Source organism: Pleurodeles waltl, chromosome 5, assembly GCF_031143425.1.
Source record: "Pleurodeles waltl isolate 20211129_DDA chromosome 5, aPleWal1.hap1.20221129, whole genome shotgun sequence".
In the NCBI taxonomy this organism is placed as follows: Eukaryota; Metazoa; Chordata; class Amphibia; order Caudata; family Salamandridae; genus Pleurodeles; species Pleurodeles waltl.
Genome location: NC_090444.1, coordinates 1,697,008,077 through 1,697,026,364, shown reverse-complemented (window position 1 = coordinate 1,697,026,364; position 18,288 = coordinate 1,697,008,077). Strand labels below are relative to the sequence as shown.

At 43.5% G+C, this 18,288-nt stretch overlaps 1 protein-coding gene across 6 annotated transcripts in view; it reads left to right on the top strand.

Moving 5' to 3' along the window:
- ITSN2 (intersectin 2) overlaps positions 1-18,288 on the top strand; it is a 1,003,157-nt gene that overhangs the window by 99,400 nt on the left and 885,469 nt on the right. For 2 of the 6 annotated variants that reach the window (XM_069236035.1, XM_069236038.1), the window contains exon 2: positions 18,173-18,245. The exons of the other annotated variants lie outside the window; for them this stretch is intronic. The gene's annotated coding sequence lies outside the window, so the exon portion shown is untranslated. The remainder of the gene's footprint in view (positions 1-18,172; positions 18,246-18,288) is intronic. 6 annotated transcript variants of the gene reach the window in all.

The following is an 18,288-nucleotide window of genomic DNA, read 5'->3' as shown; positions in this document are numbered from 1 at the left end:
TTTGTGAGTACTCTGTATTGCAGAGTTGCCCTGCAGGATCTAGCTGTGCCTGTTATCATCACATAAGGACCAGGTGCTATCTAGTGGTGCTTTCTTGGAACTTCATGCATTTTGAGGACAAAGAGGGGAGGACAGGAAGGAGGGTTGAGTGGAAGGGCTACTGTTTTATGTTATTTGGTACCTGGATCTTACCACTGCTCTTCACCGCACCCCACCGTCCTCTGGATGTAGGTGGACGCATGTGTACTTCATTAAAAATACAATGAAAAGAGTTAAATCATAAAAACCACAGAAATTCAGCAATTATCATTTTATGTCAAGTAACTATAACTTTTACCATAAGGCAACTATACCTTCCCCCCACACCAGTTTTCTTATCAATAATTTAATTGCAAATGTTGAACTGATAATATCAATGATGACATACAAGATGCCATGAGTGATGGATTATGTTGGGTAATAAGCACTACATGGCGAGGGTGCGATAGGAGGGGTTGAGACTTTGCCCTGCGGCGTAGGATTGGCCTTTGCGCCTCGGGGACCCCATCTCCCAGGGCCAAATACAATTGAACAGGGGAGAGGCCATATATGTATGTTGAGCCCCAAGGTATGGCGTCCCCAGGGCTGAATACGGCTCGGGAAGGGGGAGTACACACACCCTCCCCACAAAAAATGTGTTGTCCCCCAGGCTTGGCCCATCCCAGGGGGTTTTAAAGAAGTGTTTTTTTTAATGTTGCTGCAGATTTGTAAATCATCCGCAAATTTGCAGCAAAATTAAAACAAAAATATTTGTCAAACGGCATTGTCAAAAATGATTATCAACACAAAAATAAACATTTCCTATGGTAACACAATCCTTATTAAAACCACCAAGGCGCAATTGACACTGATTAATATATATATGTTCGATGGCATGTGTAGCTGCAGATACACATGCTGTGCACATCCCGCCATCTGGTGTTGGGCTCGGAGTGTTACAAGTTGTTTTTCTTCGAAGAAGTCTTTTTTCGAGTCACGAGACCGAGGGACTCCTCCCATTTCGACTCCATTGCGCATGGGCGTCGACTCCATCTTAGATTGTTTTTTTTCCGCCATCGGGTTCGGACGTGTTCCTTTTCGCTCCGTGTTTCGGGTCGGAAAGTTAGTTAGAATCTCGGAAAAATCGTCGGTATTGTTTGCGTTCGGTATCGGGTTAGTTACAACAGATCGACACCGAATTAAGAAGAGCTCCGGTGGCCCTTCGGGGTTTTCTTCCATCCCCGTCGGGGCCTGGTCGGCCCGGCCACGTGTCTCTTCAAGGCTGATGGAACGGACCCCATTCCGCTTCTGTCCAAAATGCCATAACAAGTATCCATATACAGATCAACATCTGGTCTGTAACTTGTGTTTGTCACCAGAACACAAGGAGGATACTTGTGAGGCCTGTCGAGCGTTTCGGTCCAGGAAGACACTCAGGGACCGAAGAGCAAGAAGACTGCAAATGGCGTCGGCGCCGACAGGACAAGAGCGTTTCGAGGAGGAGGAAGAAACATTCTCCAGTCGGACTCTGAGGAGATCGATCCCGAGGAAACGCCGAAAACCGTGAGTAAGACGTCGAAACCAAGAAAAGCGCTAAAGCCCAGGGGACGCCACCGCCAACAGGCCATGGCTTAACCCGAAAAGTAGGTGACCGTTCATCGGCACCGAAAAAGGGCGAGCTGGTGTCGAAGTCATCCGACTCCGGTCGAGATACCGGCACACAGCAATCTTGGGCCCGAGATAGTGGCTCAGAGAAGATTCGGCACCGAAACGGGTCGGCACCGAGAGAGCACGACGCCGAAAGTAAAAAAGGTTTTGTCGGAGCCGAAAAAAGCAGCCGAAAAGGTTTCGGTACCGAAATATCCGGCCTCGGAACCGAAAACAAGTTCCTACACTGAGGAACAAGGACTGTCCACACAAATGAAGACACATAGATTTGGACAGGAATTACAGGCAATAGAGCCAGATCACACACAAAGACGGCTCTTTATTCAAAAGATACAGGGAAGATCAGCACTCTTCCTCCAGTCAAAATGAAACGCAAGCTTGCCTTCCAAGACAAAGACAAACAGCCACACGCAAAGGTGGCTAAACAAGTAACACCGCCACCATCCCCACGTAACTCTCCGCAAACATCACCGGTAGCCACTCCACCAATGATGCAATCCCCAACTCATACAGGAATGAGTCAAGATGACCCTGACGCATGGGACCTTTATGACGCACCAGTGTCAGATAATAGTCCAGAATGCTATCCAGCTAAACCATCGCCACCAGAGGATAGTACAGGCTACGCACAGGTGGTTTCAAGAGCAGCTGCATTTCATAATGTCAGCCTTCATTCAGAGCCCATTGAAGACGACTTTCTTTTTAATACACTGTCGTCCACACACAGCCAATATCAGAGTCTTCCTATGCTACCCGGAATGCTAAAACACTCCAAACAAGTGTTTGAGGAGCCTGTTAAAGGGAGAGCCATTACTCCAAGAGTAGATAAAAAATATAAACCGCCACCAACAGACCCAGTGTACATTACACAACAGCTAACACCAGACTCTGTTGTAGTGGGAGCAGCGCGCAAAAGAGCCAACTCTCATACTTCAGGAGATGCACCACCTCCAGATAAAGAAAGTCGAAAATTCGATGCTGCAGGCAAAAGGGTGGCGGCACAGGCAGCAAACCAGTGGCGTATTGCAAATTCACAAGCTTTGCTAGCCAGATATGATAGGGCCCATTGGGATGAGATGCAACACCTTATTGAACATTTACCCAAGGAGTTCCAAAAAAGAGCGCAGCAAGTAGTAGAAGAAGGACAGGGTATCTCCAATAATCAGATACGGTCAGCAATGGATGCTGCAGACACAGCTGCTAGAACTGTCAACACAGCTGTAACAATAAGGAGACATGCATGGCTGCGTACATCAGGATTTAAACCAGAGATACAGCAAGCTGTGCTGAATATGCCATTCAACGGACAGCAGTTGTTTGGGCCGGAGGTGGACACTGCGATCGAAAAACTTAAAAAAGACACTGACACGGCCAAAGCCATGGGCGCACTCTACTCCCCACAGAGCAGAGGCACATTTCGAAAGACACAATTTCGAGGGGGGTTTCGAGGGCAAACCACAGAAGCCACAACCTCACAAAGCCCACTTACCAGAGCCAGTATCAGCGGGGAGGTTTTCGGGGACAATATAGAGGGGGACAATTTCAAAGGAATAGAGGAAAGTTCCAAAGTCCCAAAACTCCTCCAAACAAGCAGTGACTTCAAGGTCACAAATCCCCAACACATAACACCTGTGGGGGGGAGACTAACCAAGTTTTACAAACATTGGGAGGAAATAACAACAGACACTTGGGTCTTAGCAATTATCCAGCATGGTTATTGCATAGAATTTCTCAAATTCCCTCCAAACATCCCACCGAAAACACCCAATATGTCAAAACAACATATAGATCTTCTAGGACTAGAAGTTCAGGCATTGCTACAGAAAGAAGCAATAGAGTTAGTACCAAAACAACAAATAAACACAGGAGTTTACTCCCTGTACTTTCTGATACCCAAAAAAGACAAGAGCCTGAGACCTATACTAGATCTCAGAACATTAAATACCTACATCAAATCAGATCACTTTCACATGGTTACATTACAAGACGTAATCCCACTGCTCAAATAACAAGACTACATGACAACACTAGACCTAAAGGATGCATATTTCCATATACCAATACATCCTTCACACAGAAAGTACCTAAGGTTTGTATTCCAAGGGATACATTACCAATTCAAAGTGTTGCCATTCGGAATAACAACTGCACCAAGAGTTTTTACAAAATGCCTAGCAGTAGTAGCTGCACATATCAGAAGGCAGCAAATACATGTGTTCCCGTACCTAGACGATTGGTTAATCAAAACCAACACGCTAAGACGGTGTTCACAACACACAAAATATGTCATAGAAATCCTCCACAAACTAGGTTTCTCAATCAACTACACAAAGTCACACCTTCTGCCGTGTCAAACACAGCAATACTTAGGAGCAACAATCAACACAGCAAAAGGGATTGCCACTCCAAGTCCACAAAGAGTTCACACATTTCACAATGTAATACAGACCATGTATCCAAATCAAAAGATACAAGTCAAACTGGTGATGAAACTACTAGGCATGATGTCTTCATGCATAGCCATTGTCCCAAACGCAAGGTTACACATGCGGCCCTTACAACAGTGCCTAGCATCACAATGGTCACAAGCACAGGGTCAGCTTCTAGATCTGGTGTTGATAGACCGCCAAACATACATCTCGCTTCAATGGTGGAACAGTATAAATTTAAACCAAGGGCGGCCTTTCCAAGACCCAGTGCCACAATACGTAATAACAACAGATGCTTCCATGATAGGGTGGGGAGCACACCTCAATCAACACAGCATCCAAGGACAATGGGGCATACAGCAAAAACAGTTTCACATAAATCACTTAGAACTGTTAGCGGTATTTCTAGCGCTCAAAGCATTTCAACCCATAATAAGCCACAAACACATTCTTGTCAAAACAGACAACATGACAACAATGTATTACCTAAACAAACAGGGAGGCACACACTCGACACAGTTGTGTCTCCTAACACAGAAAATATGGCATTGGGCGATTCACAACCACATTCGCCTAATAGCACAATTTATTCCAGGAATTCAGAACCAGTTAGCAGACAATCTCTCTCGGGATCACCAACAGATCCACGAATGGGACATTCACCCCCAAATACTAAACACTTACTTCCAAATGTGGGGAACACCACAAATAGATCTATTTGCAACAAAGGAAAACTCAAACTGCCAAAACTTCGCATCCAGGTACCCACAACATCAGTCTCAGGGCAATGCGTTATGGATGAGCTGGTCAGGGATATTTGCTTACGCTTTTCCCCCTCTCCCACTCCTTCCATATCTAGTAAACAAATTGAGTCAAAACAAACTCAAACTCATACTAATAGCACTGACATGGGCAAGACAACCTTGGTACACAACACTACTAGACCTCTCAGTAGTACCTCATGTCAAACTACCAAACAGACCAGATCTGTTAACACAACACAAACAACAGATCAGACATCCAAATCCAGCATCGCTGATTCTAGCAATTTGGCTCCTGAAATCCTAGAATTCGGACACTTAGACCTCACACAAGAATGTATGGAGGTCATAAGACAAGCTAGGAAACCTACCACTAGACACTGCTATGCAAATAAGTGGAAAAGATTTGTTTATTACTGCCATAATAATCAAATTTAACCCTTACACGCATCTGCCAAAGATATAGTAGGATACTTACTACAATTGCAAAAGTCAAAGCTAGCTTTCTCTTCAATAAAGATACATCTGACCGCAATTTCAGCCTACCTGCAAATTACGCACTCAACTTCATTATTTAGGATACCAGTCATAAAAGCATTTATGGAAGGCCTAAAGAGAATTATACCACAACGAACACCACCAGTTCCTTCATGGAACCTCAACATTGTCTAAACACGACTCATGGGTCCACCTTTTGAGCCCATGCACTCTTGTGAAATGCAATACTTAACATGGAAAGTTGCATTTTTGATTGCCATCACATCTCTAAGAAGAGTGAGTGAAATTCAAGCATTTACCATACAAGAACCATTTATTCAAATACACAAGCATAAAGTAGTTCTACGGACAAATCCAAAGTTTTTACCAAAAGTGATCTCACCGTTCCACTTGAATCAAACAGTAGAATTACCAGTGTTCTTCCCACAGCCAGATTCTGTAGCTGAAAGAGCACTGCATACATTAGACATCAAAAGAGCACTAATGTACTACATTGACAGAACAAAACTAATTTGAAAAACAAAACAACTATTTATTGCTTTCCAAAAACCTCATACAGGGAATCCAATTTCTAAACAAGGCATTGCTAGAGGGATAGTTAAGTGTATTCAAACCTGCTATCTTAAAGCAAAGAGAGAGCTGCCTATTACACCAAAGGCACACTCAACCAGAAAAAAAGGTGCTACCATGGCCTTTCTAGGAAATATTCCAATGAACGAAATATGTAAGGCAGCAACATGGTCTACGCCTCATACATTTACCAAACACTACTGTGTAGATGTGTTAACGGCACAACAAGCCACAGTAGGTCAAGCTGTACTACGAACATTATTTCAAACAACTTCAACTCCTACAGGCTGAACCACCGCTTTTGGGGAGATAACTGCTTACTAGTCTATGCACAGCATGTGTATCTGCAGCTACACATGCCATTGAACGGAAAATGTCACTTACCCAGTGTACATCTGTTCGTGGCATTAGTCGCTGCAGATTCACATGCGCCCACCCGCCTCCCCGGGAGCCTGTAGCCGTTTAGAAGTTGATCTTGAACATTTGTAAATTTGTAAATATATTATTTTAAACTTTATTATGTACATACGTATTTACTCCATTGCATGGGCACTATTACTAGCGTACACAACTCCTACCTCACCCTCTGCGGGGAAAACAATCTAAGATGGAGTCGACGCCCATGCGCAATGGAGTCGAAATGGGAGGAGTCCCTCGGTCTCGTGACTCGAAAAAAGACTTCTTCGAAGAAAAACAACTTGTAACACTCCGAGCCCAACACCAGATGGCGGGATGTGCACAGCATGTGAATCTGCAGCGACTAAAGCCACGAACAGATGTACACTGGGTAAGTGACATTTTCCATATATATACTTGTAAACTCTATGACCCTGTGGAAGGCTCCGGCTGAAAGGTGTTTGCCATTACCGCAATGTTTACACTTTTTCAAAAGAAAATGAAATAAAACAGGTTTGCTGAACCCGAGTGCTGTGCTACCTACTTCCTTTGCCTAGATTAGAAACAGGGATCAGGTTCCTGAACCAATGGTGGCAACAGGAGTATTTGCTAAAAAATATATATTTATATGTTCGATGGCATGTGTAGCTGCAGATACACATGCTGTGCACATCCCGCCATCTGGTGTTGGACTCGGAGTGTTACAAGTTGTTTTTCTTCGAAGAAGTCTTTTCGAGTCACGAGACTGAGGGACTCCTCCCATTTCGACTCCATTGCGCATGGGCGTCGACTCCATCTTAGATTGTTTTTTTTCCGCCATCGGGTTTGGACGTGTTCCTTTTCGCTCCGTGTTTCGGGTCGGAAAGTTAGTTAGAATCTCGGAAAAATCGTCGGTATTGTTTGCGTTCGGTATCGGGTTAGTTACAACAGATCGACACCGAATTAAGAAGAGCTCCGGTGGCCCTTCGGGGTTTTCTTCCATCCCCGTCGGGGCCTGGGCGGCCCGGCCACGTGTCTCTTCAAGGCTGATGGAACGGACCCCATTCCGCTTCTGTCCAGAATGCCATAACAAGTATCCATATACAGATCAACATCTGGTCTGTAACTTGTGTTTGTCACCAGAACACAAGGAGGATACTTGTGAGGCCTGTCGAGCGTTTCGGTCCAGGAAGAGACTCAGGGAGCGAAGAGCAAGAAGGCTGCAAATGGCGTCGGCGCCGACAGGACAAGAGCGTTTCGAGGAGGAGGAAGAAACATTCTCCACCCAGGAGTCGAACTCTGAGGAGATCAATCCCGTGGAAACGCCGAAAACCGTGAGTAAGACGTCGAAAACAAAAACTCACGAGAAAAGCGCTAAAGCCCAGGGGACGCCACTGCCAACAGGCCATGGCTTAACCCGAAAAGTAGGTGACCGTTCATCGGCACCGAAAAAGGGCGAGCTGGTGTCGAAGTCATCCGACTCCGGTCGAGATACCGGCACACAGCAATCTCGGGCCCGAGATAGTGGCTCAGAGAAGATTCGGCACCGAAACAGCGGCACCGAAACGGGTCGGCACCGAGAGAGCACGACGCCGAAAGTAAAAAAGGTTTCGTCGGAGCCGAAAAAAGCAGCCGAAAAGGTTTCGGTACCGAAATATCCGGCCTCGGAACCGAAAACAAGTTCCTACACTGAGAAACAAGGACTGTCCACACAAATGAAGACACATAGATTTGGACAGGAATTACAGGCAATAGAGCCAGATCACACACAAAGACGGCTCTTTATTCAAAAAGATACAGGGAAGATCAGCACTCTTCCTCCAGTCAAAATGAAACGCAAGCTTGCCTTCCAAGACAAAGACAAACAGCCACACGCAAAGGTGGCTGAACAAGTAACACCACCACCATCACCACATCACTCTCCGCAACCATCACCGGTAGCCACTCCACCAATGATGCAATCCCCAACTCATACAGGAATGAGTCAAGATGACCCTGACGCATGGGACCTTTATGACGCACCAGTGTCAGACAATAGTCCAGAATGCTATCCAGCTAAACCATCGCCACCAAAGGATAGTACAGGCTATGCACAAGTGGTGTCAAGAGCAGCTGCATTTCATAATGTCAGCCTTCATTCAGAGCCCATTGAGGACGACTTTCTTTTTAATACACTGTCGTCTACACACAGCCAATATCAGAGTCTTCCTATGCTACCCGGAATGCTAAAACACTCCAAACAAGTGTTTGAGGAGCCTGTTAAAGGGAGAGCCACTACACCAAGAGTAGATAAAAAATATAAACCGCCACCAACAGACCCAGTGTACATTACACAACAGCTAACACCAGACTCTGTTGTAGTGGGAGCAGCGCGCAAAAGAGCCAACTCTCATACTTCAGGAGATGCACCACCTCCAGATAAAGAAAGTCGAAAATTCGATGCTGCAGGCAAAAGGGTGGCGGCACAGGCAGCAAACCAGTGGCGTATTGCAAATTCGCAAGCTTTGCTAGCCAGATATGATAGGGCCCATTGGGATGAGATGCAACACCTTATTGAACATTTACCCAAGGAGTTCCAAAAAAGAGCGCAGCAAGTAGTAGAAGAAGGACAGGGTATCTCAAATAATCAGATACGGTCAGCAATGGATGCTGCAGACACAGCTGCCAGAACTGTCAACACAGCTGTAACAATAAGGAGACATGCATGGCTGCGTACATCAGGATTTAAACCAGAGATACAGCAAGCTGTGCTGAATATGCCATTCAACGGACAGCAGTTGTTTGGGCCGGAGGTGGACACTGCGATCGAAAAACTTAAAAAAGACACTGACACGGCCAAAGCCATGGGCGCACTCTACTCCCCACAGAGCAGAGGCACATTTCGAAAGACACAATTTCGAGGGGGGTTTCGAGGGCAAACCACAGAAGCCACAGCCTCACAAACAAAGCCCACTTACCAGAGCCAGTATCAGCGGGGAGGTTTTCGGGGACAATATAGAGGGGGACAATTTCAAAGGAACAGAGGAAAGTTCCAAAGTCCCAAAACTCCTCCAAACAAACAGTGACTTCAAGGTCACAAATCCCCAACACATAACACCTGTGGGGGGGAGACTAACCAAGTTTTACAAACATTGGGAGGAAATAACAACAGACACTTGGGTCTTAGCAATTATCCAGCATGGTTATTGCATAGAATTTATCAAATTCCCTCCAAACATTCCACCGAAAACACACAATATGTCAAAACAACATATAAATCTTCTAGGACTAGAAGTTCAAGCATTGCTCCAAAAAGAAGCAATAGAGTTAGTACCAAAACAAGAACTAAACACAGGAGTTTACTCACTGTACTTTCTGATACCCAAAAAAGACAAAACTCTAAGACCTATACTAGATCTCAGAATATTAAATACATACATCAAATCAGACCATTTTCACATGGTTACATTACAAGAAGTAATCCCACTGCTCAAACAACAAGACTACATGACAACACTGGATCTAAAGGATGCATATTTCCATATACCAATACATCCTTCACACAGGAAGTACCTAAGGTTTGTATTCCAAGGGATACATTACCAATTCAAAGTGTTGCCATTCGGAATAACAACTGCGCCAAGAGTTTTTACAAAATGTCTAGCAGTAGTAGCTGCACATATCAGAAGGCAGCAAATACATGTGTTCCCGTACCTAGACGATTGGTTAATCAAAACCAACACGCAAAAACAGTGTTCACAACACACAAATTACGTCATACAAACCCTACACAAACTAGGTTTCTCAATCAATTACTCAAAGTCACACCTTCTGCTGTGTCAAACACAGCAATACCTAGGAGCAACAATCAACACAGTAAAAGGAATTGCCACTCCAAGTCCACAAAGAGTCCAAACATTCCAAAATGTCATACAAGCCATGTATCCAAACCAAAAGATACAGGTCAAATTAGTAATGAAACTCCTAGGCATGATGTCCTCATGCATAGCCATTGTCCCAAACGCAAGGTTGCACATGCGGCCCTTACAACAGTGCCTAGCATCACAGTGGTCACAGGCACAGGGTCAACTTCTAGATCTGGTGTTGATAGACCGCCAAACATACATCTCGCTTCAATGGTGGAACAGTATAAATTTAAACCAAGGGCGGCCTTTTCAAGACCCAGTGCCACAATGCGTAATAACGACAGATGCATCCATGACAGGGTGGGGAGCACACCTCAATCAGCACAGCATCCAAGGACAATGGGACATTCAGCAAAAACAGTTTCATATAAACCACTTAGAACTGTTAGCGGTATTTCTAGCTCTGAAAGCATTTCAACCCAAAATAACCCACAAATACACTCTTGTCAAAACAGACAACATGACAACAATGTATTACCTAAACAACCAGGGAGGAACACACTCGACACAGTTGTGTCTCCTACCACAAAAAATATGGCATTGGGCGATTCACAACCACATTCGCCTAATAGCACAATTTATTCCAGGGATTCAGAATCAGTTAGCAGACAATCTCTCTCGGGATCACCAACAGATCCACGAATGGGAAATTCACCCCCAAATACTGAACACTTACTTCAGAATGTGGGGAACGCCACAAATAGATCTATTTGCAACAAAAGAAAACTCAAAATGCCAAAACTTCGCATCCAGGTACCCACAACATCAGTCTCAGGGCAATGCACTATGGATGAACTGGTCAGGGATATTTGCGTACGCTTTTCCCCCTCTCCCACTTCTTCCATATCTAGTAAACAAGTTGAGTCAAAACAAACTCAAACTCATACTAATAGCACCAACATGGGCAAGGCAACCTTGGTACACAACACTACTAGACCTTTCAGTAGTACCTCATATCAAACTGCCAAACAGACCAGATCTGTTAACACAACACAAACAACAGATCAGACATCCAAATTCAGCATCGCTGAATCTAGCAATTTGGCTCCTGAAATCCTAGAATTCGGGCACTTAGACCTCACACAAGAATGTATGGAGGTCATAAAACAGGCTAGAAAACCTACCACTAGACACTGTTATGCAAATAAGTGGAAAAGATTTGTTTATTACTGCCATAATAATCAAATTCAACCTTTACAAGCATCTGCAAAAGAAATAGTAGGATACTTACTACATTTGCAAAAATCTAACCTAGCTTTCTCTTCCATTAAAATACATCTTACGGCAATTTCTGCTTACCTACAAATTACGCACTCAATTTCATTGTTTAGGATACCAGTCATAAAGGCGTTTAATGAAGGCCTAAAGAGAATTATACCACCAAGAACACCACCAGTTCCTTCATGGAACCTCAACATTGTCCTAACACGACTCATGGGTCCACCTTTTGAGCCCATGCACTCTTGTGAAATGCAATACTTAACGTGGAAAGTTGCATTTTTAATTGCCATCACATCTCTAAGAAGAGTGAGTGAAATTCAAGCATTTACCATTCAAGAACCATTTATTCAAATACACAAAAATAAAGTTGTTCTACGGACCAATCCTAAATTTTTACCAAAAGTATTCTCACCGTTCCACTTAAATCAAACGGTAGAATTACCAGTGTTCTTCCCACAGCCAGATTCTGTAGCCGAAAGAGCACTACATACATTAGACATCAAAAGAGCACTAATGTACTACATTGACAGAACAAAACTAATTCGAAAGACAAAACAACTATTTATCGCCTTTCAAAAACCTCATACAGGAAATCCAATTTCAAAACAAGGCATTGCTAGATGGATAGTTAAGTGCATTCAAACCTGCTATCTTAAAGCTAAAAGAGAACTGCCTATTACACCAAAGGCACACTCAACCAGAAAGAAAGGTGCTACCATGGCCTTTCTAGGAAATATTCCAATGAACGAAATATGTAAGGCAGCAACATGGTCTACGCCTCATACATTTACCAAGCACTACTGTGTAGATGTGCTAACTGCACAACAAGCAACAGTAGGTCAAGCTGTATTAAGAACATTTATTTCAAACTACTTCAACTCCTACAGGCTGAACCACCGCTTTTGGGGAGATAACTGCTTACTAGTCTATGCACAGCATGTGTATCTGCAGCTACACATGCCATCGAACTGAAAATGTCACTTACCCAGTGTACATCTGTTCGTGGCATTAGTCGCTGCAGATTCACATGCGCCCACCCGCCTCCCCGGGAGCCTGTAGCCGTTTAGAAGTAGATCTTAAACATTTGTACATTTGTAAATAGATTACTTAAAACTTTATTATGTACATACGCATTCACTCCATTGCATGGGCACTATTACTAGCATACACAACTCCTACCTCACCCTCTGCGGGTAAAACAATCTAAGATGGAGTCGACGCCCATGCGCAATGGAGTCGAAATGGGAGGTCTCGTGACTCAAAAAGACTTCTTCGAAGAAAAACAACTTGTAACACTCCGAGCCCAACACCAGATGGCGGGATGTGCACAGCATGTGAATCTGCAGGGACTAATGCCACGAACAGATGTACACTGGGTAAGTGACATTTTCCATATATGTGTACATATGTGTGTTACTGTTTTAAAATGAGGGAGCTGTTAAACAGATGTGGAAAGTGGATGCTGTACTGATGTAGACGTCTGTCTACAACTAGTTTTAGCCCCTTTAAAATATATTATTCCTCCAGTTACCAGCAACTCACACGTCACCTCACATTTTACCATTCTGGTTTCATGTTTGCATTAATATCTCAATGCTCATTTACCTCAGCCTGTCTTTAGAAAAGGCTTTAAATTCAACATCTCCTATTCCAACAAAATGGCGTACAGGAGTGCCTCACTTTTGACTTGATTATAAAAATGTCTTTGGAATTCTGTGGTAACGCTGCAGATGAGTTAACTAACAGGCTGCTGCTGGTGTTTGAAGATGTATGTTAGAATGTTTTACTGCAATAGATGAGGAAGATATTTTATCAACTTAAAGAAATAGAAATTGGGACCTCATTTTAACTTTATATAGCACTAACCATAATTTCTGTGCCAAACATAAACCCTTAATTTTCTTCAGTTCTTAAGAAAACACTTTAAGTTTTTTAGCTTTGCAGCTGTAAAGATGGCTTTAGGTGTGCCACCCTTTTGTTATAAATACAGATTGTGGGCACTCTAGTTGTTCGTTATTACACTGTGGACTCTGCAGTAGTGCACAAAAATCAACTAAACCACAGCAGAGGGTCAGTATTTTTCACAGAATAAAATCACTGTAGAAAACACCACAGTTCTTGAGATTAGTATGCTTCCTCCAACAAATGATTTACATTGTGACTAAAATCTATTGTCACTCTTTCTGTGCTCCTTTTTGTGATCAATACCTGGCATTTTCTTTAATCCATTCCAGTGGGAACCTTGTCCCTGAGCCCTGTAATGGCTGCCACAACTTTTTGTCCATGTTGTTGCCAGCTAGTCAAGGCGGGGGTCCCAGTTTGACCTCACACATGCCCCATGGGGTCAAGGTATGCTCACCTTGCCTCAGTGGGTAATTTGTAAAACAGTAAGTGCCAGGCCCCTCATTAGGAGTACACAGCAACTTGACCCATCCATCTCTCATGCTGGTGCTGCCAATTACAGTACCAACACAACTACTAACCATCACACACCTACAAGTGTGACAATTGATACTCTTTAAGGCCCCCAAAGCTATAAGAAAGGCTTGGGTGGCACTTATTAGTGATTGTTAATGTATATTAAAATTAAATTAATAAACCGCTGTTGTGCTCATACCCAAATTTGGCATACAGCGCCACCATGTGACAGACTGTCACAGGCGCCGGGCTAAGTATTACGTGCCAATGTCGAGCACCGGAAACCACTGACTCAAATTATGCACTGCCTTGCCTACTTAAATATATTTTCATTCATTTTTATGATTCAGAGGCCATGTCCCTCAGTCCTGTAATGGGTGCCACAACATGTTGTTCAGGTTGTGGCCAGCCAATCAGGATTGACTGCTCCGCTTTTAAATTGGCTAATCAGAGAATACCTAGACACTAGCTGTGCAGACATAACTAATTTCTTTATCCTTTTCATAACCACCGGAGTACCTCTCAAAAGCACAAACTTCCCAAAAACGTTTGGAAAGACTTAAACTAAATAAAGCAAAGTGTGCTTTCTGAGTGAAGTTCTAACTTGTTGCCATATTTGGTGCAGTTCCATTTAGCCTTTTTTTTCTGTATCGCTCTTTGCTTCTCAAAATTTTCTATTACAATTAACATGGGCTATCAGTGTTTTGGGACACCCCTCATTTTTTTGATCTCCTCTTGACTGGTTGCCCTGAAACTTTTCATGAAAGAGCTCAAGTGGATGAAAGTTTTTTTGGGGAAGTTTTATGAAGAATCATTAAACTGGACCAAAGTTGTTAGCAAAACGAAACATCCTTTCTTTCTATGCAAACTCTGACCTAACTGTAACTACACACTGGTGGCTACTACTGGGTTATATATAAATATTAATGCTTTTAAGGAAAGATATATGTTAGTGTTGGGCTCCTAAGCATAAGGTCTATCCCCTGCCACTAATGCCCGACAGTCTTTGTACCCACTGAGTCCTACATTACCACCATGGCAAGTAAAAGGAAATTTGGATTCTTTTAGGCATAGGTTTGACATATGGGCTGGCAGAGTAGGGGTACACCACAGTTTTCTCTCACTTACCATGCTGAATGATAGCACTGTTTGAGCATGGACTCAACTGGCAGCCAGTGAACCCTTCTAAACCCAGATATTTCTGAAAAGTAGACACACAGGGGAGCCCAGGGTGGTGTGACTTGTGTGAATTCCACTACGTTTTCTTACCCATGGTGCCTTGCAGACCTTAAACTTTGGCTGAAATTGTGCTTTTTCCTCACATGTGTGTTTGTGTTGGGGGAGGAGTCAACAAAATTCCTGCTACTCAGCATTCCCACACTTCACCTAATAAAAACAATAATCCATATGTTGGGTTGGGCCTGGCGGTGTGACAAGAAAGGCCCCAAAACACAACGTGAAGACATTAGATTTTTCCCAGCAAAATAGATGCACATTGGTGATGTAAGTAGTTGGGCCCGGGCTAAGTCACCACCCAGAAAACCCTACAAAACCCAGACATTTCTGAATACTAGACAACCTGAGAAGTCCATGGTGGTGTGTTTTGCATGTATCCCACAACGCGTTTTCTTACCTACATTTTCCTGAAAACCTTACAGGGTAATTTTTCATGCCACAAATTAAATGTCTGCATGCCGCTTTGGAGGCCTTTCCTTATGTGAGTGAAAGGCCCACTTTCAAAGTGGGTACCGTTTGTATTGGGAGACGACACACAGCTCATTCTCTCCCTCACCGACCAACCATCAACAGCCAAAAAGAACCTTCACAAGGGAATGAAGGCAGTTGCCAACTGGGTGAGGGACAGCTGCCTCAAGCTCAGTTTGGACAAGATGGAAATCCTCATCCTGGGCCTCGCCACGTCTGCCTGGGAATGACTTCTGGTACTCAGTAGCCACGGAACTGCCCCACCTTCGATGATCAAACCTGCAACCTCTGCCTCATTCTCGACTCATCACTGTCCATGGCTCACTAAGCCAACACCGTCTCCTAATCATGCTTCCACACCCTTCGACTGCTCCGGACGATCTTCAAGTGGACCACCATTGATGCAAGAAGAACAGTCACCCAGGCACTCCTCAGCAGTAACCTCGACTATGGCAATGCACTCTATGCTGGAATCAACCAAAAACTGCAATCAAGACTCCAGAGAATACAGAACGCAGCGGTCAGACTGATCCAGGACATCCCCCGCCTCAGACACATCTCCGCCCACCTGAGAGACCTACACTGGCTCCCTGTCAACAAACGCATCACCTTCAAACTCCTGACCCACGCATACAAGGCCCTCCACACGTCGGACTTGCCTACTTCAACCACCGCCTCTCCTTCTACACTCCCTCTAGGCAATGCCGCTCAGCGCAACTGGTCTTTGCTACCATCCCCAGGATCCGGAAGAGCATGGCTGGAGGAAGAGCCTTCTCCTACTTTGCTGCACAGACCTGGAGCACGATGCCGCTCCACCTCAATCAGTCCCCATTGCTGGCTCAGTTCAGAAAGGACCTCAAGACCTGGCTCTTTGACTGACATGCGTTCCCCAGCTAGCGTCCTGAGACCCCCTGGGTGAAAAGCCGCCCTTTATAAATGTTGATTGGTTGATTAGTGTAGGAACACAGAAGAGTAAAACATTGATAATTACCAAATAGATTTTTCTGCATTTTTGTCCTCAAATGTAAGCCTTGTATGCATGAAAGAGCACATTTTGCAAAATGCCCTCAAACTCACATAACAGTATGGGCAACCCTAAATTCAGAGGTGTGCATATACCAATTATTCCTAAACTCCGTATCTAATGCATATTTATTTAAAAAATACACCAGTTTCTTTCATACAAAATATTTATTCATTGGAGTTTGCCATATAAATTGCCATGGTCCGTGCACAATGAAAAATCATTACAATCTGAAGCTCAATTGATTGGCTCTGCGTCCAATGTGTGTTTTGACACACAGCAAACACCATAAAGCCCTGCTTTCAGAAAGGTCAGATAAACGTAATGTTGTGTTACTTTTGTAATTCAGCCGCCGGGAAAACCATGATCAATCTACACAAATGACTCCCTGACTGAATTTGAAAAATACACAGGAAAAATAGAGTACTTAGACAAATGCAAAAAAGGGTTTAAGAAAATGGTTTTCCTGATAGCTGTGGAGATGGTGATGTTAGCACAGCAAACCTTTGTTGATACTAGTTTTAGAAAAAATACACGTTCTTGTGTGCTGCATCTTTCCTCATTTTCCCAACATAAAAACATTGTGCCATATTTTGGCTATTTTCTAGGTTCTCTCCAGGGAATACACAAATCCTGGGTAACTTAAGGATCCCCAAGATGTGAGTAAAAACGGACATAAATTTCGTGTGAATACATTTTCTTGAAAAAAAGGTTATCAAAGCCTAAGGCCAAAGTGTCCCAAACATTAAAAACAAACATTGGCAAAGCCAACAAGTCTGGTGTTGGCCACCAGCCTTTTGTCTACAAAACTTTGGGAATATGCCAGACCCTCATCAATCTAAAAAGAAAAGAATTTGCTACAGGCAAAAAAATATTTCATGTCCTAAAGCCACACATTACCGTAGTACTCCCTGGCACTGGAGGGGATCTACTTTGGATGTGAATGTGTTCCTTGTGAAAGGACAGCATGCCGTAACTCATAGTCAGGTCAGCCAATGGCTGAAGTAGGCTCATGAATTGCCCCTTAATGCATGCTCAAGTGAATGGGGGGAAATGTTAATGAAACCAACCACACGCCTGGCTGAAACCCCAATACGTAACTAGGTTATACACATAATTTTGGTATCGTCAAAACGTCTTGGTAAACACAGACCTAAAAGGTCAATCAGTCTTGCTTTAATTGCCTTTGAAAAAGAAAGAAATATAGAAAGAAAGAGTAAAAAATCGAGCATAAATTACTGCAGAACTGTTTTAAATGGACACAGTCTGGTATGCTGTGACATAGCAGCAGTGAGAAAAGCAAGACACATCAAAATAAATTTACAACAACATAGCCATGAGATGAGATCTGATAAAGATGGAATGTGCCCTGTGTTCACATCAGAAGCATCCTGCTATTACATGATGCTCTAAAAGGAAAGGCAACACTAAATTATGATGTAAAAACGAAAAACCTGTCACTGAAAGGAATTACCTTATGTGTGAATGTGCTCCTTGTGAAAGAGCAAATACAGTCACTCAAAGTGCAGTTAACCAGTCGCTTATGTAGGCTGACCCACTGCCCTTTTCTATATTCTGTAGTGGGAGTAAGCAACATGTGAATGACACAACAAACAACCAATGGATGAAGAGAGGTGGCTGAATGTCCCTATATGTAAGTATAAATATTTTAGTAAAACCAAAAAGTCTTGGCTAAT